The sequence below is a fragment of the Rhinichthys klamathensis genome, unplaced genomic scaffold (genome assembly GCF_029890125.1).
Source record: "Rhinichthys klamathensis goyatoka isolate OS25496 unplaced genomic scaffold, OSU_Roscu_1.1 h1tg000303l_1, whole genome shotgun sequence".
NCBI classification, from domain to species: Eukaryota; Metazoa; Chordata; class Actinopteri; order Cypriniformes; family Leuciscidae; genus Rhinichthys; species Rhinichthys klamathensis.
In genome coordinates this window covers 4,842,572-4,860,555 of record NW_026606822.1, presented here as the reverse complement: position 1 = coordinate 4,860,555, position 17,984 = coordinate 4,842,572, and the positions used below count along the sequence as shown (strand labels likewise).

The following is a 17,984-nucleotide window of genomic DNA, read 5'->3' as shown; positions in this document are numbered from 1 at the left end:
AGTGAGCCCTCACGGCCATAGGTGAAGGCAAATTGCGCACCTGATAGGCCAGAGAAATAGTCTGAACGATCCAGTTGCTGATGGTCTGCTTAGAGGCGGGAAGCCCCTTCTTGGGCGACCCAAAACACACCAGCAACTGGTCCGACTTCCGCCATGAGGAGGACCTCTGGATATAACACTGCAGTGCTCTGACAGGGCAGAGCAGATGAAGTCTCTCCTCATCCGCCGTCACATGAGGTGGAGGATGAAATGCCTGCAGAACCAAAGGCCGTGCCACATTAGATGGCACCTTGGGCAAATAGCCGGGCCTGGGGTGCAAGATGGCCTTAATGTCGCCTGGAGCACCCATTGGAAATAGAGAGCGCCTGGAGATCTCCTACCCTCCTCAGAGAAGTAATGGCTAACAAAAAGACCACCTTAAATGAAAGGTTCTTGGCCTCAGCCAACTCCAATGGTTCGAAGGGGGCCTCGGCCAGTCCTTCGAGAACCACTGCCAGGTCCCAAGAGGGAACCCTGGTGCGAGTCGCAGGTCTCATCCTCCAGGTTCCACGGAGGAAGCGTACGACCAGGTGATGCCTCCCCAGAGGACCATCACTCAGAGGAGCGTGGAAAGCCGCAATGGCAGCCACATAAACCTTGAGTGTGGACGGGGTAAGCCCGGCAGAAAAGCGGTCTTGGAGAAACTCCAGCACTGAAGCCACTGGGCAGTGAACTGGGTCCAAATCACGCTCTCTGCACCAAATGGAAAATACATTCCACTTAAGGCCGTATAACTTCCTCGTGGAGGGAGCTCTGGAAGTGAGTATAGTTTCAACCACTTCTGCTGACAGGCCGGCTTCTGGGTACTGTGCCCCCTCAGGGGCCAGACCCACAGTTTCCACAGCTCGGGCCGAGGGTGGAGAACTGAGCCCCCCGCCTGAGACAACAGGTCCCTCCTCAGAGGGATCTGCAATGGCGGGCCTGCCAGAAGCAGGATGATGTCCGAGAACCATACTCGGGCCGGCTAAAACGGGGCTACTAATAGTAGGCTGACTCCGTCCTGACGGACCCTCTCCAGAACTGCTGGGAGCAGAGCGATTGGGGGAAAGTCGTACAGACGCAGCCTCGGCCACGTCTGCACAATGGCATCCAACCCCAGCGGGGCTGGATGTGTGAGGGAGAACCACAGTGGACAGTGTGTCGTCTCTCGAGACGCAAATAGGTCCACTTCCACTGGGCCAAACCTCTCGCATATTAACTCCACCACCTCGGGGTGGAGTCTCCATTCCCCGGGCCTCAGCCCCTGCCTCGACAGCATGTCTGCTCCCTGGTTCTGGTCCCCCGGGACATACATCGCCCTGAGAGACGACAGTCTCCGCTGGGACCACAGGAGGATCTGATGCGCCAGTCTGCACAGAGGGCGCGACCTCAGACCCCCCTGATGATTTAAGTAAGATACCACCGACATATTGTCGGATCTTACTAGGACATGGCGACCATGGAGGTCTGGCAGAAAGCTCCTCAGAGCCCGGAACACCGCCAACATTTCTAGGCAATTTATGTGCCAAGAGGAATGTTGGTCCTGCCAGAGACCTCTTGTAAAACGGCCGTCCATGACCGCGCCCCAGCCCATGAGGGAGGCGTCTGTCGAAATAGATATCCGGTGACACGACGCTCCCAGCCTGGGACCCTGGGACAAGAACCAAGGCTTCTTCCAAATTGATAGGGAACGAAGGCATCTGCGCGTAACCCTTATCAAGCAGAATGGATTTCCCCTCGGGGAAAACCCCTTGGCTCTTAACCACCACTGTAGGGCTCTTATGTGCAGCAGGCCAGAAGGTATCACGCTGGACGCTGCTGCCATTAGACCCAACACTCTCTGAAAGTGTTTGACAGTGACGGCCTGGCCTAGCTTTATCCTGGACACTGAGGTCAGGATAGACTCGATCCGAGCAGGAGACAATTGTGCCCGCATCGTGACTGAGTCCCACACCACTCCCAGGAACGTGGTTCTCTGGGCTGGTGTCAACACGCTCTTCTTCGTGTTGAGTCTCAACCCCAGGCTCTGGATGTGGGCGAGGACGACATCTCGATGCCGAATCGCCAGCTCTCTCGACTGTGCCAGTATTAACCAGTCGTCGATGTAATTGAGCACCCTGATGCCCTCGAGCCTCAGGGGTGCTAGAGCTGCATTCATACACTTGGTAAAGTTGCGAGGGGAGAGTGCTAGGCCAAACGGAAGAACCCAATATTGGTAAGCTTCGCCCCCGAAAGCAAACCTTAGGAACTTCCTGTGAGATGGAAGGATGGAGATGTGGAAGTAGGCGTCTTTTAGATCTATCGTGACAAACCAATCCTCGGATTGGATTTGACTCACGATAATGGGAATAGTGAGCATTTTGAACCTGAATCTCCTCAGAGACCGATTCAGATGCCTCAGATCTAAAATTGGACGCAACCCTCCATCCTTCTTTGGAACTATGAAGTACCGGCTGTAGAACCCGGACTCTCTGACTAGTGGGGGAACACGCTCTATGGCCCCTTTTTCTAGCAGCGAGTTGACTTCCTGTCCCAACACCAGACCCTGCTCTGGGCACACTAACGTCCAGACCACCCCGTTGAATTTTGGTGGGCGGAACTGTAGTCTGTACCCAATTTCCACAGTGCGCAGGACCCATGGAGAAATATTCGTTAGGTTTTGCCATGCCTCTGCGAAATTCACCAAGGGAACCAGGGGCTGGTGTCCAGTGTTTTGTGAAAGCCCTTGGTGGCACCCTGAAGCGGAAGACCGGCAGGGGAAAACCGACAACGACCCACAGTGTGCGAGCGCGAACGCTGTCTGACTGCAAGCCTTTGGGGCAGAGAAGACAGCGTGTGCTCGCTAGAAGCTGGCGCGTCCCGATGCGTCAGAGACGGCGGGATACTGACGCCAGCTTCCTGAGGGCTTCCACAGGAGTTAGGACCTCTTTCCCTTCGCCTTCCTGGACTGGATGACGGTCCTCAGATCCGTCCTTCCAGAAGGCTGTGGGTGAGAGCGCTGCCTAGAGTCCCAAGCTGCTTGAGGGGGACCTCTAGAAGCGACACTCCCTCTTTGGCCTTGGCGATAGGAGCTGGATGACGGCTGTGGCTGTTTTGACCCTCTAGCAGCCGACTTCCTAGACCTCGACCGGCGAGGGAGATATTGCCTAAATGCTTCACTCTGCTTTTTAGTGTCCTGAAATCTGTCGACGACAGCATTAACCGCCTCACCGAACAGACCAGAGGTACAAATGGGTGCATCAAGAAGAAAAGCCCTGTCCTTCTCCTTGATGCCAGAGAGATTAAGCCACAGATGCCTCTCCGTGGTCACCAGAGCTGACATGGAGCGGCCGATGGCGCGGGCCGTCTCCTTGGTAACCCGGAGAGACAAGTCTGTGGCTTTACGAAGCTCGGCAATATCCTCCATAGTAGGACCCTCGCCCTGGTCCATGTCCTTTAAGAGGTCGGCCTGGTACGCCTGCAGAATGGCCATCGTGTGCAGGCTCGCACCAGCCCGACCCGCCGCCATATAGGCCCTGCCCACCAACGCAGATGTAGTGCGACATGGCTTGGAGGGCAGCGCTGGTGTCTTAAGGGACGATGCAAGATCGGGTGAAAGGTAACTGGCTAGAGCTTCCTCAACCCGAGGCATCGTCCCATAACCGTTCTCTCTAACCCCCATAATGTCACTATAGTTCAACATCGGGAGGTTAGACAGGCGCGCTGAAAAGGGGTTAGGGGCGCGCAAGGCGCGCAAGGCGCGCAAAACTCGTTGTGTAAATCCGGGAAGAACGGTAGAGACCGGCGTGGAGGATGTGCGCGGTGCTGCAGGAAGCGCTCGTCGAGTTTACTTCTGAGTCGCTCTTCCTGCCTCTCCTGTGGCCAACTAATATGCAGCTTAGCCACAGCACGTGTCACCACCTCCAAAAGCTCATTATAACTGGGCGCAGTTTGTGTGTGTGTGTGTGCTTCATGCAGATCCCCCTCCACGACGCTGAGCACATCTAATTCCTCAGAATCAGACAGCTGCAGCACTGGGTCTGCATCCCGAAAGGGAGAAGCCGCGGAGCGGGCTCCCGAACGGGGGATAGGGGAATCTGAGCTTTCAGATGAGGATTGGGAAAGTGCCTCGGCAGTCCCGATCCCCTCTGAAAGCTCCCTTTGCAAGCCCCACGATCTAAGCCGCCGCATCGCCTCGGCAGATGCGGGACCTGAACCGCGGGGAGCGCGCATCTGGCCATCCTCAGAAAATAAAGCCAGACGGGAACGCAGCACTCTCATAGAAAGAGAATCACAGTGGCCACAAGCAGCCCCCTCGAGAGCTGCTTGGGCGTGCTGCATTCCTAAACAAGCCACACACATCTCGTGTGTGTCCCCAGCCGTGATAAAGCGAGGGCATGGGAACACACAGTTTTTAAACTGCTCACTCATTCTTACAATAGATCAGAACTGAGACAAACAACACCAAATAAGACAAACTGATTTCACCACAACACAGAGCGCTTGCTGAATAGCAAAAAGCTGACATTTTCTGTGTGCCGGCGTGCCTTTGTACACATCCGCCTATGCCGTCACACGCTACTTCATCACGCAACGCCAATAGGATTGGATTCGGTTTCATTCATAAATTCAGACGTGCTACGCTGAAGGGCGTTCCCCTAGTGTCGTCACCGACGCAGTTCGAGTTCCCTCGAAAGGGAACCCAAATTGCATTGCTAAATGTGACACTAAAATGTTAAGGAACAGAAAACCACTAAACTAAACAATGCTAACCTCATTAACATGTATGCACTTTGTACAGTTGCAAAAACATGCACACTGTGATTATTTTAGCTTGCATTTAAAGGAAATAGTAAAAAAAAAACTTTGTTTGTCTAATCAATGTTGTTAATAACCTTCTATTCTATATCTATTTATAAAAAAAAAATTAAAAAACCCACATGTACTGTGCTGGACTAACTGGGACTGGGCACGGCACTTCCATATGATTGCCCCATTGTTGGTTTGATTGCTTCTATTGCTCTCCTCAAAGTCGCTTTGATAAAAGCATCTACTAAATCATTAAATGCAAATTCAAATGTAATATTATAAACATGTAAATAAGAACATTAACCCAGGGTTTCGAAATATACAGTGTTAAATCTCAAATCCTGACTAACCAGATGATGAAAACGTCAATAAGTTGCAAAAATCATTAGAAAAGCCCCTGTATTTGAATGTGTAGACATGGCAGTGGAAGTAAACTGGCGGTGATTTTAAGGGGTTTTGTTGTGGCGGTATATAGTGGAGGTGGGCCCGTCGGGTCAGCGAGGTCTCCAGAGAGATCACTTCTATCTGAACTTTATCGGCTGAAACATCTGTTGTAATTTCTGTCAAATGAAACTTTTATTACCTGATCATTAAAGTCCTGGCGATGGAAAAAACAGATGTCGGCGCTGCTCTTACGACCGCTGTTTTTTATGGTGTTGGTGAAAATTGAACCAAAGGGAGGCCTCCGCCCCACCTCCATTATAAAATTAAGGGGGACATGATTTCCACATTCCACGGACAAGAGGGGCACTAGTGGGGCGCTGTGAGAGAGGAGCAACCTGTGTGTGTGGGGATAGAGGACTAGCACACACACTGCACTAACAGAACCACCACAGACCGAGAGAGAGAGAGAGAGAGAGAGAGAGAGAGAGAGAGAGAGAGAGAGAGAGAGAGAGAGAGAGAGAGAGAGAGAGAGAGAGAGAGAGAGAGAGAGAGAGAGAGAGAGAGAGAGAGAGAGTTTATTAGTTCAGAAGAATGGCCTGCTGTGAAGGGCTCTACTGTGTTTATTAGTGCCGCTCCAAAACTCAAGTACATTAAAGGAGTTGTTCTTTATGACTTTGACTTCAGTCATGTGAAAAAGCTGCCACCACATTGATAGGGTGTTGCTATGTGGTTTCTCTGGCCTGTTTACACCTGGTAAGAAGCGTTTTAGTCAATCAGATCACATGGACGATGCTAAATACAGGTGTAAACGGGGTCTAAAACGTTTTGAGCTTGTCCACTTTCGACCACTTCCAGAGGTCGTCGAAAACGCAGTCGACCGGATTGCTATCGTAGTGTAAACGCTCATGTGGTCGAATGCAGCCCGTTCTCATCCTTTGGCGTCATACATGTGACGCTTTGGACATTTCGTTGAAATCTTACGCACATGGCATCCTTTAGCATCAATATGAGACGCAGAACCCAAGGCGTCATACACGTGACGCTCGTCTAAATCCAACGCACATGGCATCGTTTAGCGTGAATATGAGACCCAAGGCGTCATAACCGTACCCTACCCCAGACCTAAACCTACCCATAACAGTGCGTGTTATATTGACGCTAAAGAATGCCATGTGCGTAAGATTTCGACGAAATGTCATATGGCGTCACATATGACGCCAAAGGATGAGAATGCGTTCAAACAGCCACAAAAGACCATACTCTCCACCTTACTGACTTAATGCGTGAACATTATCACCCTGTAGCCCAAGACTGGTTGCAGGGCTGAGCCTGGTTAGTACCTGGATGGGAGACCTTCTGAGAAAACCAGGTTGCTGCTGGAAGAGGTGTTAGTGAGGCCAGCAGGGGGCGCTCACCCTGTGGTCTGTGTGGGTCCTAACGCCCCAGTATAGTGACTGGGACACTAGAGCACCGTCCTTCGGATGAGACGTTAAACCGAGGTCCTGACTCTCTGTGGTCATTAAAAACCCCAGGATGTCGGGGTGTAGGGGTGTAACCCCGGCATCCTGGCCAAATTTGCCCAGTGGCCTCTGTCCATCATGGCCTCCTAATCATCCCCATATATATATATATATATATATATATATATATACACTGATTGGCTTCATCACTCTGTCTCCTCTCCACCAGTAAGCTGGTGTGCGGTGAGCGTTCTGGCGCACTATGGCTGCCGTCGCATCATCCAAGTGGATGCTGCACATTGGTGGTGGTTGAGGAGATTCCCCCTTCCATGTGAAGCGCTTTGAGTGCCTAGAAAAGCACTATATAAATGTAATGAATTATTATTATTATTATTATGAGAAGAGCGCTGGCCAGACGGGATTTTGGTCTGAAGACAATAAACGTCCCATCACGACTCTCACCATTCCTGCTTTCTAACACACACTCACAGCGTTCAGCTGGTCTTGAGTCTGTCAGAGAAACTAAAGCTGATGCTGTCCGTGTGTTTTTCTGTCGTCTCCGGGTGAGTTCATATGTAAATTATGCAAGCATATTTTGTCCATTAGATCGAAATATCTGAAAAAAACACATCCATTTACCCGCCCCTCAAATAAATCAAGACAAAAGTGGTTGAAAGTGGACAAAAAAGACCAAACAATAAAACACCAGGGATTGTGTCTCCCTCGTCTACTTGTGATCCAGTCGACCAAAACGCATCTTAATAACAGTGTTTGTAGCATTGCTATGTGTTTGCCAGGCAATTGCTGTTCTAAATCTTTTTTGGGGGTGTTACTAAGGTGTTTCCAGGCAGTTACCAATGTGTTCTGGGTGCTACAGTTATAGTTGCCTCAAAAGTCAAAAGAGTCCTCAAGATGAAAACCCTCTAAAGAAGAGGTGAAAACAGTCAGATTAGTAAAGTAACAACACACCTCTCATCAACAAGACACAAAAAATCGCATTAAATGTGATCACAATAAATGTGATGCTCAGCTTTTAACCTAAATATATTCACTACTGCTTCTAGGTTTTAATATTAGTGTTGGCATCAGCTGAATGCAGACTTAATAGAAACGGACTTCATCTCTTTTGGGGAATATTTACATGATGTTTTGGAAATGGGTTCTAGTTCTTTGCTCTTGAGGAATGGTAGACAGAATTGAACTGGTGAATTGGGAGGAAACTCTCCCTGATCTCTTGCTGTTCGCAGCGTGTTTGACCGGCTCAACAAACTCCAAGAGAGAAATAAAGATAAAGACAATGGCTGCTTTTATTTTCTTCTTTAGCCGCACATTCCACAGAAAGCATGGAGATCGGCCACCCTCCTCGCAAAAAAAATGAATCACGGGCAGACAAATTTGTGTCTGGGTTGCGTTACTTAACTACAGTCATAGGTAAGGTTACCGGATTTTTCCTCATCTATGCTCTCGTTCGCCTTTATTCAGACTCTTTCTACCTTTCTCTCTTGGCAGCCAGACTGTTGCCATCTCTGGAAATAAATCACACACACACACACAAACACACACACACACACACACACACACACACACACACACACACATAACAAGATGGTGGTAATGTTTCTTCTAAATTTACAGTAATAGTGTGAACTTGATTTGACCCGCAGATATAGGGTGTTGCTACAGCGACATCCACAACAATGTGATTTTAAAGGTGATTTCTGTCTTTGATTGAATTACATTACACCGGGGCTAGTCGTCACACTTTCTGTGCCGGTTTATTTTTGAAACTCAGTTCCTGTATAGACACAAACCTTACGGTTTTAACTGCAAAAAGCTACATTTTAAAAATACCATGATTTACGAACTCAACATATAAAGCTACTAATAGTGAAAACCAGCATTTGTCTAATAAGACGTTTGATTTAAAGTTTCTGTGGTTGCTGACAAATGTGACAACTTCCTGTGTGACAACTAGCCCCGCTCTTCTCTTTTGTGTTTTGGGATGCTTCTTTCAAACATTAGTTTTGTGAACTGGTGAGAGAATAAACATATATGACACATAATACAGCGTTAAGGCATTTTCAAAATCACACACTAGACAACAAGTCAAGTCATCTTCATTTATATAGCGCTTTTTAACAATGTAAATTGTTCCAAAACGGCTTTACAGTGATCATAGGAAATGAAAGTAACAGATTGTTTTGGCTTGATAGCAGCTCTAGAATAAAGTTATTTTCCAGCTAAAGATAGTGTTGATTGATTCACTTCCATCACACTAATCATTTATCAGATTATTTGCAAGCCTTGTAAACTACTACAAATCTGGAATGTAGTGGGAAACTATACCGAGAAAAAAAAAAAAAAAAGGAAATGTCATTAACATAACCGGCATGACCTGTCCTGAATATTTTGTTCATTCCCATAATGTTCACCTAACACAATAACTGCAACAAAGAACACAAGTCATTAATAGATTTTTTTTCAACTTCCTTAAAGAGACAGGACATCTACATGTAGTTAAATAGTTAAATAGTTGTACAATATTTATAAACGATATTTTTTAATGAGGGTGACCAAAAAATCTAATTTGTTATGTTATATATACATTTAACTACATACTTATGAACACTTGAGTACGAAATGGATTTAAAAACACACCGCTACTCCTCCCATGCAAATCAAAATGTAATGTACATGTATCTGTCATACCTGGGGACATTTATAAGGATATGATTGATTGATATATGAGCAGATTGAGATGATTTATCCTTCTCTTTTAACTGCTTCTGAAATGAAACAATCATTACTCGCTCTAAAAAGGAACTCAACAAAATAATTTTTGTTTATTGTTTATTTTTTAGTATTGGATAAAATGCATGCTGTGTATTTGACTCCACTTTGTAACACCAATTTGTGTAGTCATACATTACCTGAAATGCACAATGAAAACTGCCATCATAATAAAGGACTAAATGATCAACTTTTAAATGTGATCATCTGCCACTTTCTTTGGAACGTTCTGACATTTATGGAGTTATCTCCTTCACAAACACACATTTTTATTTTTATTTGTCTATGATGGACCTTCCAATGATAGCCTATCTATTGTTTTTTTTACAGAGCTAATAATATTTAATTTCCCCTACACTTCAACACAAACCTTTCTGTATTTTTACGTTTATTAAGCTGTGGTTCGTTCGTTGTAGATTCTGATTCACTTTTTGCATTTTTAAAAACATAAAAAAAATAAGGCTGAATAAGTCATTCATTTTACGTCAGTTTTCCAAGTTTCTCTATATTTGTGAGGTTGTAAAGTACATTTAAGATAACGCACACACACACACACACACACACAGAGAGAGAGAGAGAGAGAGAGAGAGAGAGAGAGAGAGAGAGAGAGAGAGAGAGAGAGAGAGAGAGAGAGAGAGAGAGAGCAGGATGGTCTCGTTGTGGTGAAGCTCCACGCGCGTGTAGAGGACATGAGCAGGAGGAGGAGGAACTTCAGGTCGCTCATTTATTGAACGTTTCTTCACATTAGTGCACTTGAGTGCGCCACACACGCAGGGAGCGACACACACACACCGCAGAGCTCTCGAACACACGATCGTAACCGCTTGATTTGAGATTGAAAGCTTCGAGCGTCGGGATGCGTCATTATATCCGTGTGTTTGCGAGTTGATCAACACACTTCACGCAGGATGGAGAGGAAACTTTGCTGAACTTACAGCTGATCTTTCTTTTGCTTTGCTCCAGATATGGTGAGTGCATCATTTACTTACTGATATTGTCTTATTTTGTGTTGCATTTCTGACGATAACAAACCGATAATATTTCCTGACATAGGCCTACTATCGGTTATCAGAAAATATCAGAAAACGGAGAGAAAAAGCAGGATCGCATGAGGACGCGTTTGTTAACTTAACATAAAGATCCAGATATCTGATCAAACGCGGATAAAAAAAAAAGTTATCTTAGGAGAACAAGTTTTTCCCTTTTATTGTGCTTTATTAAATGAAACGAAAACACTGATCTGTGAAGGACCTAATGAAACATCATACATTTATCTAGAACCATAGAGCAACTCACGATCCATAACCATATTTTTAAAAGAGTGCAGCTACAGACAAAATAATACAGGGCTAGATTTAGTGCACAATATTGTATGAACAATACACTAAATGTGTCATTATTCATATTCTTATTTTTATTCATATTTCATAGTTTCACATACATAAATGATAACGATAATTTAGATAATGCTTGTTTGATTTGAGTTGACACAAACACATTAAAGATGTCCCACACACTTAAAAATGAAGACGGCTCTTAAATGTTTTTTAGTTTCAGAACTTTCTTTCATAACAAAAAGTATAGGCCTATTTGAGTTGTTATACGGAGATCAGCACCAAGCATCTAAACACAGAATAATAATCTCGATTTACAAACAGAACCCTTTACACAAACACAATTTAAAAAGTGCTAAAATCTGAGTAGTTAAAGGTGAGTTTGTAGGTCATTCAGCTGTTAAGCATGTGAAGACATTAGTGCTTCCATCAGACATGCTTCTATTTGTAATTTGTAAGCACCTCTGTTTTTATAGTGAGACACAAAAAAATTATGGATAACAAAAACACATCCCTATCCTATGAAGCGGATATATAATACCATCAAATATTGTCATCGGAGGCACTTTCCCCATCAAAAACTCATTTGGTCAAATAAATAAAGTGTAATGAATATTGTTCATATTTTTGCTTATATTTTGGGAAGCTAAACATGATTTTAATGTATTCTCTTGCTGTGAAATGCTGCTTCCGTTTAACTACCTGGCATTTATAACGCAGTCGAGTCTCTGAAGGAAAAAGGCCCCCTCTATTATTAAAGACCAAAGAAACTTGAGTGCTTTACAGAACCATCTTCTTAATAGTGTAAAGGCTCTTGAACAAAACACTTTGATTTTCATATCTAAACATCTGTGTAATTCTTCATTTAATTTATCCACATCGTTTAAACACTGAGTAGTCTTAGTTTGTGCATACGTGTCTATTAATGCGAGCAGAAATGTGGCTGTTTGGATAAAACAATGGCGGATGGCACGTCACGCTAGACGATTGCTCTGAAATGTTTAAAGTCGGGAAGCTAATAAGATTATTTTAGGGTGCCTTGCTAAGCGTTTTTCAAAGAGAAGCATTCATCATCATCATCCTCGAGAAGCTCTCACAACCCCCTGCTCAATACACTTTCACCAGAACGCAGGTCACTATTGCACAATTCATCCATCCAGATCTGCAGTGCTAAAGTTAAAGCGACCCGGTATCGGATTCTGAGATCCAAAACCTGATGTAATACTGATCCTAAACTTTCTCAACTGGAGTGAATCTACCACCGCCATGACTTTACGCCACAAACAAGTCCAAGAAATATTGCCTCATGCACGGCAACTCTGTGGATTCTGTTTTTCTAACATGGCTACGATAAAATGAATAATATTTCTCATTATAAAATGCACTATTTTTGTCTTTGGTAACTTATATTGTGAATATGATGAACATTCACTATCTCACACTGCTGGTTCTTAGACAAAAAAAACCTAAAAGAACAAAAAAGCACTTCATTATTAAATTATTTATATTAAATTTGGTCTCCCGCTGCTGACTCTTTAATCTGTTCACACTTGATTCCTCTTTAAAAGAACCAAACTCAAACCTATCCAAACATGGACGGAGTGAAAATGAACCCCATTCTCTTTTCATTCAATGTCAGATCTCTTATTCTCAGTATCACCATGTGGATTTGCAGTACATGCATGCAATAGACGACGTGAACAATGCAGCACATGCAGATATTTTTATTAATTAAAACCAATCCTTTTGCATTTTAATAATCACGCTCGGTTGAATTAGTTTGAAATCAGACCCATTCTTTTTTCCACACCAAAAAATGTTGGACGCACGCATCAAAGGTCACGTGCACAGGGGCAAGTTTGATTTAACGCTCTCGTTTCCAGTGTATAATAACACCAGGTCTCATTCTGAGCCCGTCATGGTTCTGATTAGTAACTCTAATAAATTGTGAATAAGCTGCACAATTCCTGGTCGAAAGCGAGGCCTGAGTTCCCCACCCTGAGCACCCCCTCCTAAGAAAACACAAATTAATTCCTAAAGTCCTCTGTAGCCAAAGGTTTCTGGAATGATAAATATTTTCATAGGAAGCAAGGCTCTTCCTGAGTTTATCGGCGCTCGTTTCATTATGGGCCGGCCGGCGTTAACCCCTCGGTTTGGAGGCCTTGAACTCTGCTTCTGCTTTGAATCGTCAACCGATCCTCTGCTTCCAGATGGAAGATAACCTCGGTCGTAATGAGCTAAATATTTAGCTAGCGCCCACAGAGGTGTTCCCGGAGTCTCGTGAGTCTTGTGCAGCTGAATGTGATCGGTAGTGAAAAGCCGTTGTCGCTTTTGCCACATCATCACAGTGGCTCTGAGGAATTCTCTGAGAAAAGAGCAAAACCTATAATGCAAATATAGGAAAAGCAGCAGGATTAAACAGTGCAACAATCTTAATACAACTCAAGCATCACTAATAGTGTCGCTCATACTCAGAATTAGAAAAATATTGATGCATTTGTAGTCTTTTCCTAAAATGTATACAGGAACGCTTTAGTAGAAGAGTTACGGTCTGGGGCCCGACTTCACGTAAAGCCTGGCTTTGATCAGACGCCGCTGGAGAACTAACCGTCTTTGATTACAACCAAACCTCCTTTTGTAAAGCTAAGAAACCGTTGTGGTCAAATGTTGAATGTTTTCGTGTGATTTGCGTTATACTGAAGAAGGTTGAATCACTGACTGTTCATTAATTTGGCTTTTCACAGTGAAGGAGAACATGGAAATATCAGAGAATTTTAGAATTGTGATTGGAAGAAAAAAAATATTTCTATAGTAAGAAATATTTTAAATGTTAAAATATTTAATCAGAAATCTCTCTGTGAACTCTATGAATTAGTATGATTGTTTTTTTTTAATATGTCGTCTAGTAATAATGATCAACGAGAAAAAGTTACAGAAATTCATTGGTCAAAAGGTGCAGGAAACATGAATGATGTTTGAAGTAAACGTGAGCACTGCTTACTTGTGCAAAACCACTGCCATGATGCTAGGGTGTTGCTATGACGCTGCCATCATCTGGGTGGTTGCTAGGTGGTTGCTTCCTGCTCAAGTGAAAAGTCTCTGATATTCTGGTCTGTACTCGGCTATATTCACCAATGTCATTAAGTTATTATCATTAACCAAAATTATAAGCAATGGTAATAATGACAAATGACAAAATATTGTGTGCATGGAGAGATTTCGCATGTTAATGTGAGTAGGAAGCAACACACAGTTTTGCAGTTTCCTTTCAATCAGAAACACACACACACACACACTGACACACACACACACACACACACACACGGTCATCCAAACCCCTCCTTTTCCCTACAGTCTCATTCTTTCACCAAACAGCAGCTGGTTCTTCAGCTATTGCCAACCTCTAGTCCTTATCTTATATCTTAGAGAGACACACACAAACACACACACACACACACACACAAACACACACACACACACACACACACACACTTGCTGGCAGACATGAGCATCACATGTATCATTGTCATGGAGTCATAAAGCAAAGTGGTGTGTGTGTGTGTGTGTGTGTGTGTGTGTGTGTGTGTGTGTGTGTGTGTGTGTGTGTGTGTGTGTGTGTGTGTGTGTGTGTGTGTGTGTGTGTGTGTGTGTGTGTGTGTGTGTGTACATAACTATTTTTTAATGTAACATTTGTAACCAGAAGTGACCAAAACCTGACAAAATCTCCCAAAACCTCCTTTTATGGACGTCCTCATTTGTAAAACTGGTATAAAAATAAAAGTAATTAAAGGCTTTTCTAAAAATGTAAAAATGTAGAGTTTTGTGTGATAGGGTTAGTGTAAGGGGATAAAATACAGTTAAAAACCATTACATCTATGGAATGTCCCCATGACGTGTGTGTGTGTGTGTGTGTGTGTGTTCCAGCTGCTGTAATCCAGTGAATTAAATACTTGCATATGAAAGGTGCTTAATTTGGAACTTGATGGATGCAAACCAAAAAGTAGCATTATTCATCCAACAAATGAAGGCTGATATGAAAATAACATCATTACAGTGCTGACTGTCTAATGGCACCCAACTAGAACTTGGACGTTTCAACCATCGCACCACACATGCACTGTTATACCTTTCAGCCCTAATATAAATAATGATATTGAGATTTCTTTTTAATAACACTAATTGTATTAACGGCTCAAGCAGTTGACAGGCTAGAACAACAAAACTCAACACCACAGTGAGTAACACGACATCAATCAACATGTGAATGAGAGATTTTCTTTCTCATAATCAATTTCCAAAGGTGGCGACTGAAAAACTTGGATCGTATACAATCTAAACAAATTAGGTGTCTTGAATAAGCTGAAAGGTTCCTCCTCTCTGCCTGTCGGGCGCGTTTACACACGCTAACAGCCCTCGGGGCGAAGAAGCAGGACATTTTTCAACAGGTTTCTTTGATGAAGTCATATATCATTCAGTGACTGTCCACAACAGTGTAAGTTGTGAGTGTTAGCATAGGCAGCTTACCGTGTCTCAAGGTTGAAAGTTCAAGACTATAACTGAATAAACTACTTATTGTTCCTGGGTTGTGCTTTCATTATGTAGATGGTGCAAGGCTGTTTTTCAAGTCTTGAGGATTTTAAATCCAAGTCACACTCAATTTCAAAGGAATATTCTTGGATAAATACAATTTAAGCTCAATTGAATAGCATATACTTAGGGTTAGTGATTTGAAAAAAGTCCTAAAGTATAACATTTTGTCATAACTCATCCTGAAGCTTGCATGCTATGTACTTGAGGTGTGCGGTTACTTTTCTAAAGCATTCAAGCTGATGACTGGATGATAAAACTTGCTTCTGAATATCATAGAGACTTGAGCTAATAAGCAAAAAAAAAAAAATACTCAGAGAACCTCAGCAACTGCAGAGCAAAACCCTGGCATCACCACTCACGATTTCTTCAGAAAAAATCTAGCTTCCACGCTGAATAAAACCATGTTTGCAAGCCTAAAATAATAAAATATGATTATACCCTTGTGAAGAAGAAGTACACTTTAGTATATGTTTAAAATAAGTACTAATGGAAATAATATACATTAAAAGAGCAAAGTGAATTGAATGTTTTCAGACACTTAAATACATGTTATTTTAATGAAATAAAATTGCATTATAATTTAAATTTCTATGAAATGCAATTAGTGCTTTTTTGACACACAACAATTTGATTATTAATTCTATTGTCTTTTTTAATATGCTTAAAGTAAACCGCTGAATGTACTGACAAGCATTTTCGGTAAATTGAAATATACTTTAATGTAACTTGTATTTAAATATATCTGAACGATAAATGATGAAGTTGCAATTTAGTGCATTTAAAATGCGTTAACTCTACATGTTATGAACTTTAAACACTACAGTTAAAATCAAGTACTTAACCTTAGTGTAATTAATTAACACATCAAAATCTGCTCCATTAAAGCACGACAAAAGATTATTAAAACTTATTAATGACATGATTACAAAGTGCACTTTTTTTAAAAACAGTCATCATGAAACTTATTTTGTTATTAATATCATCTGCAAGTAGTTTTTAAGAAAGTATACTTTTAACATTTGAAGTATATACAAGTGCACATTCAAGCACAAGGGTATAGTCAGTGAAATGTTCTTCCGGAACTGTTGCATTGCTCAGTTCTCTTTGGTTGTGTGTATGTGATTTGCATGCGCTGAAAGCACGCGGCTCGAGTGCTTTTAATGCAGTGTGATCCAACAGGCCAGATGTGTTACCTGGGAACAGAGTCCCTCATAAGAATGATTCTGGGAGGTCCACCAGCTGTCCCCATCCATGACCCACGTCTCGGGGCAGCGCTCCAGGGGTGAAGGGTCCAGCAGACCTGGCAGTAGAGATGGGGGGATGGGTAGGATGAGAAATTGGGAACCGATGGGGCGAATGTCTGAACGAAGGGGGTCGATTACACATAAGTCGGGGCTTTTTTTGGGTGGGAGAGGCGATCCTTCCATACAAGCTGGCATGAAAGGTGGCTTTCTCCTGTTGGAGGCTGTCATGTGGAAAGCAGAGCCCACCATGGCAGGCGGTTAGTGTTACACACAAACATGGTGGCCAGGAACACGCGGTCGAGCTCGGGCTGGGCTTTTTAATAACAGAAGCCCATAAATTAAAAGTCTATCTGCAGGATGGGGAAACTGATAGCTTGGTGTTACTCCGAGAGGAGAGGCCTTTCCGTTGTCCGCGCTAATCCGTTTTACACTTTTCTTTGCAGTATTTTCTGGACAAACAAGTATTGTCATGTTTCTGGCTGAAAGGCAAAGAGGAAAAGAATACAATTATTTAGAAATGATTCAGTTTGAATAATATATGTAAATAAATGGATTTTCCACACTTGTTATTTTCGGTAACACTTTATTTTAAGGTGACGTAGTTACACGTTATGTATAGTAATAACAGTAAATTATGCATTATTACAAGTAACTAACCCTAACAGTAACTCTATAGTTAGTGCGTTTAACACTTTATTTTACAGTGTGCTTGTTAGCCTACATATGTTACATGTACTTACCTATAGTAAGTACATGTAGTTACTTAATATTACTCAATAATTAAATTTATAATTACACTGTAACTATGACACCTTTAAAATAAAGTGTAACCGTATTTTCTGGACAAGTATTGTCATGACTGAGGAACTTGGAAAGTTTGCAAAAATAAGCAAGCATGCAACTTTCCCACTTAGCAAGGATTTATTTATTTATTTTTTACAAAAAATGAAATGTTTTACAAATGTTTCAGTTTGAACATGGTACAATGGTTATATTGTGCAACTGATTTAGCTATACAGTGGTAGATATATTTACATACATATGGAGTAAACCAAAGGGAGAAAAGAACAGCTGCTTTATAATATTAGTTTGACTGTTTGGAGCCACATTTTGTGTTACGCAACGTGAAACTGTTTTTTGCACTGATGTCAGACTTAATTTGTTTAGAATAATCTTATCTTTTGGTTTGCGTCCATCAAGTTCCAAATAAAAAGATAATAATCAAAGTGCCTTTCATTTATACGGTATTTAATTGATAAGATTTTCCAAAAATAGGGGCTTACCACATGGTTACGTAACACATAAACCATTTTTAATTCCCAGCAAAAATAACTATATCTCTCGTGATTGATACCTTTACCAGAATCATGAATTTG

At 42.8% G+C, this 17,984-nt stretch overlaps 1 protein-coding gene across 3 annotated transcripts in view; it reads left to right on the top strand.

The window, feature by feature from the left end:
* Window positions 1-10,128: 10,128 nt before the first annotated feature.
* Window positions 10,129-17,984, top strand: part of eya2 (EYA transcriptional coactivator and phosphatase 2) — a 38,692-nt gene continuing 30,836 nt past the window's right edge. For all 3 annotated transcript variants that reach the window (XM_056270587.1, XM_056270588.1, XM_056270586.1), the window contains exon 1: window positions 10,129-10,408. The gene's annotated coding sequence lies outside the window, so the exon portion shown is untranslated. The remainder of the gene's footprint in view (window positions 10,409-17,984) is intronic.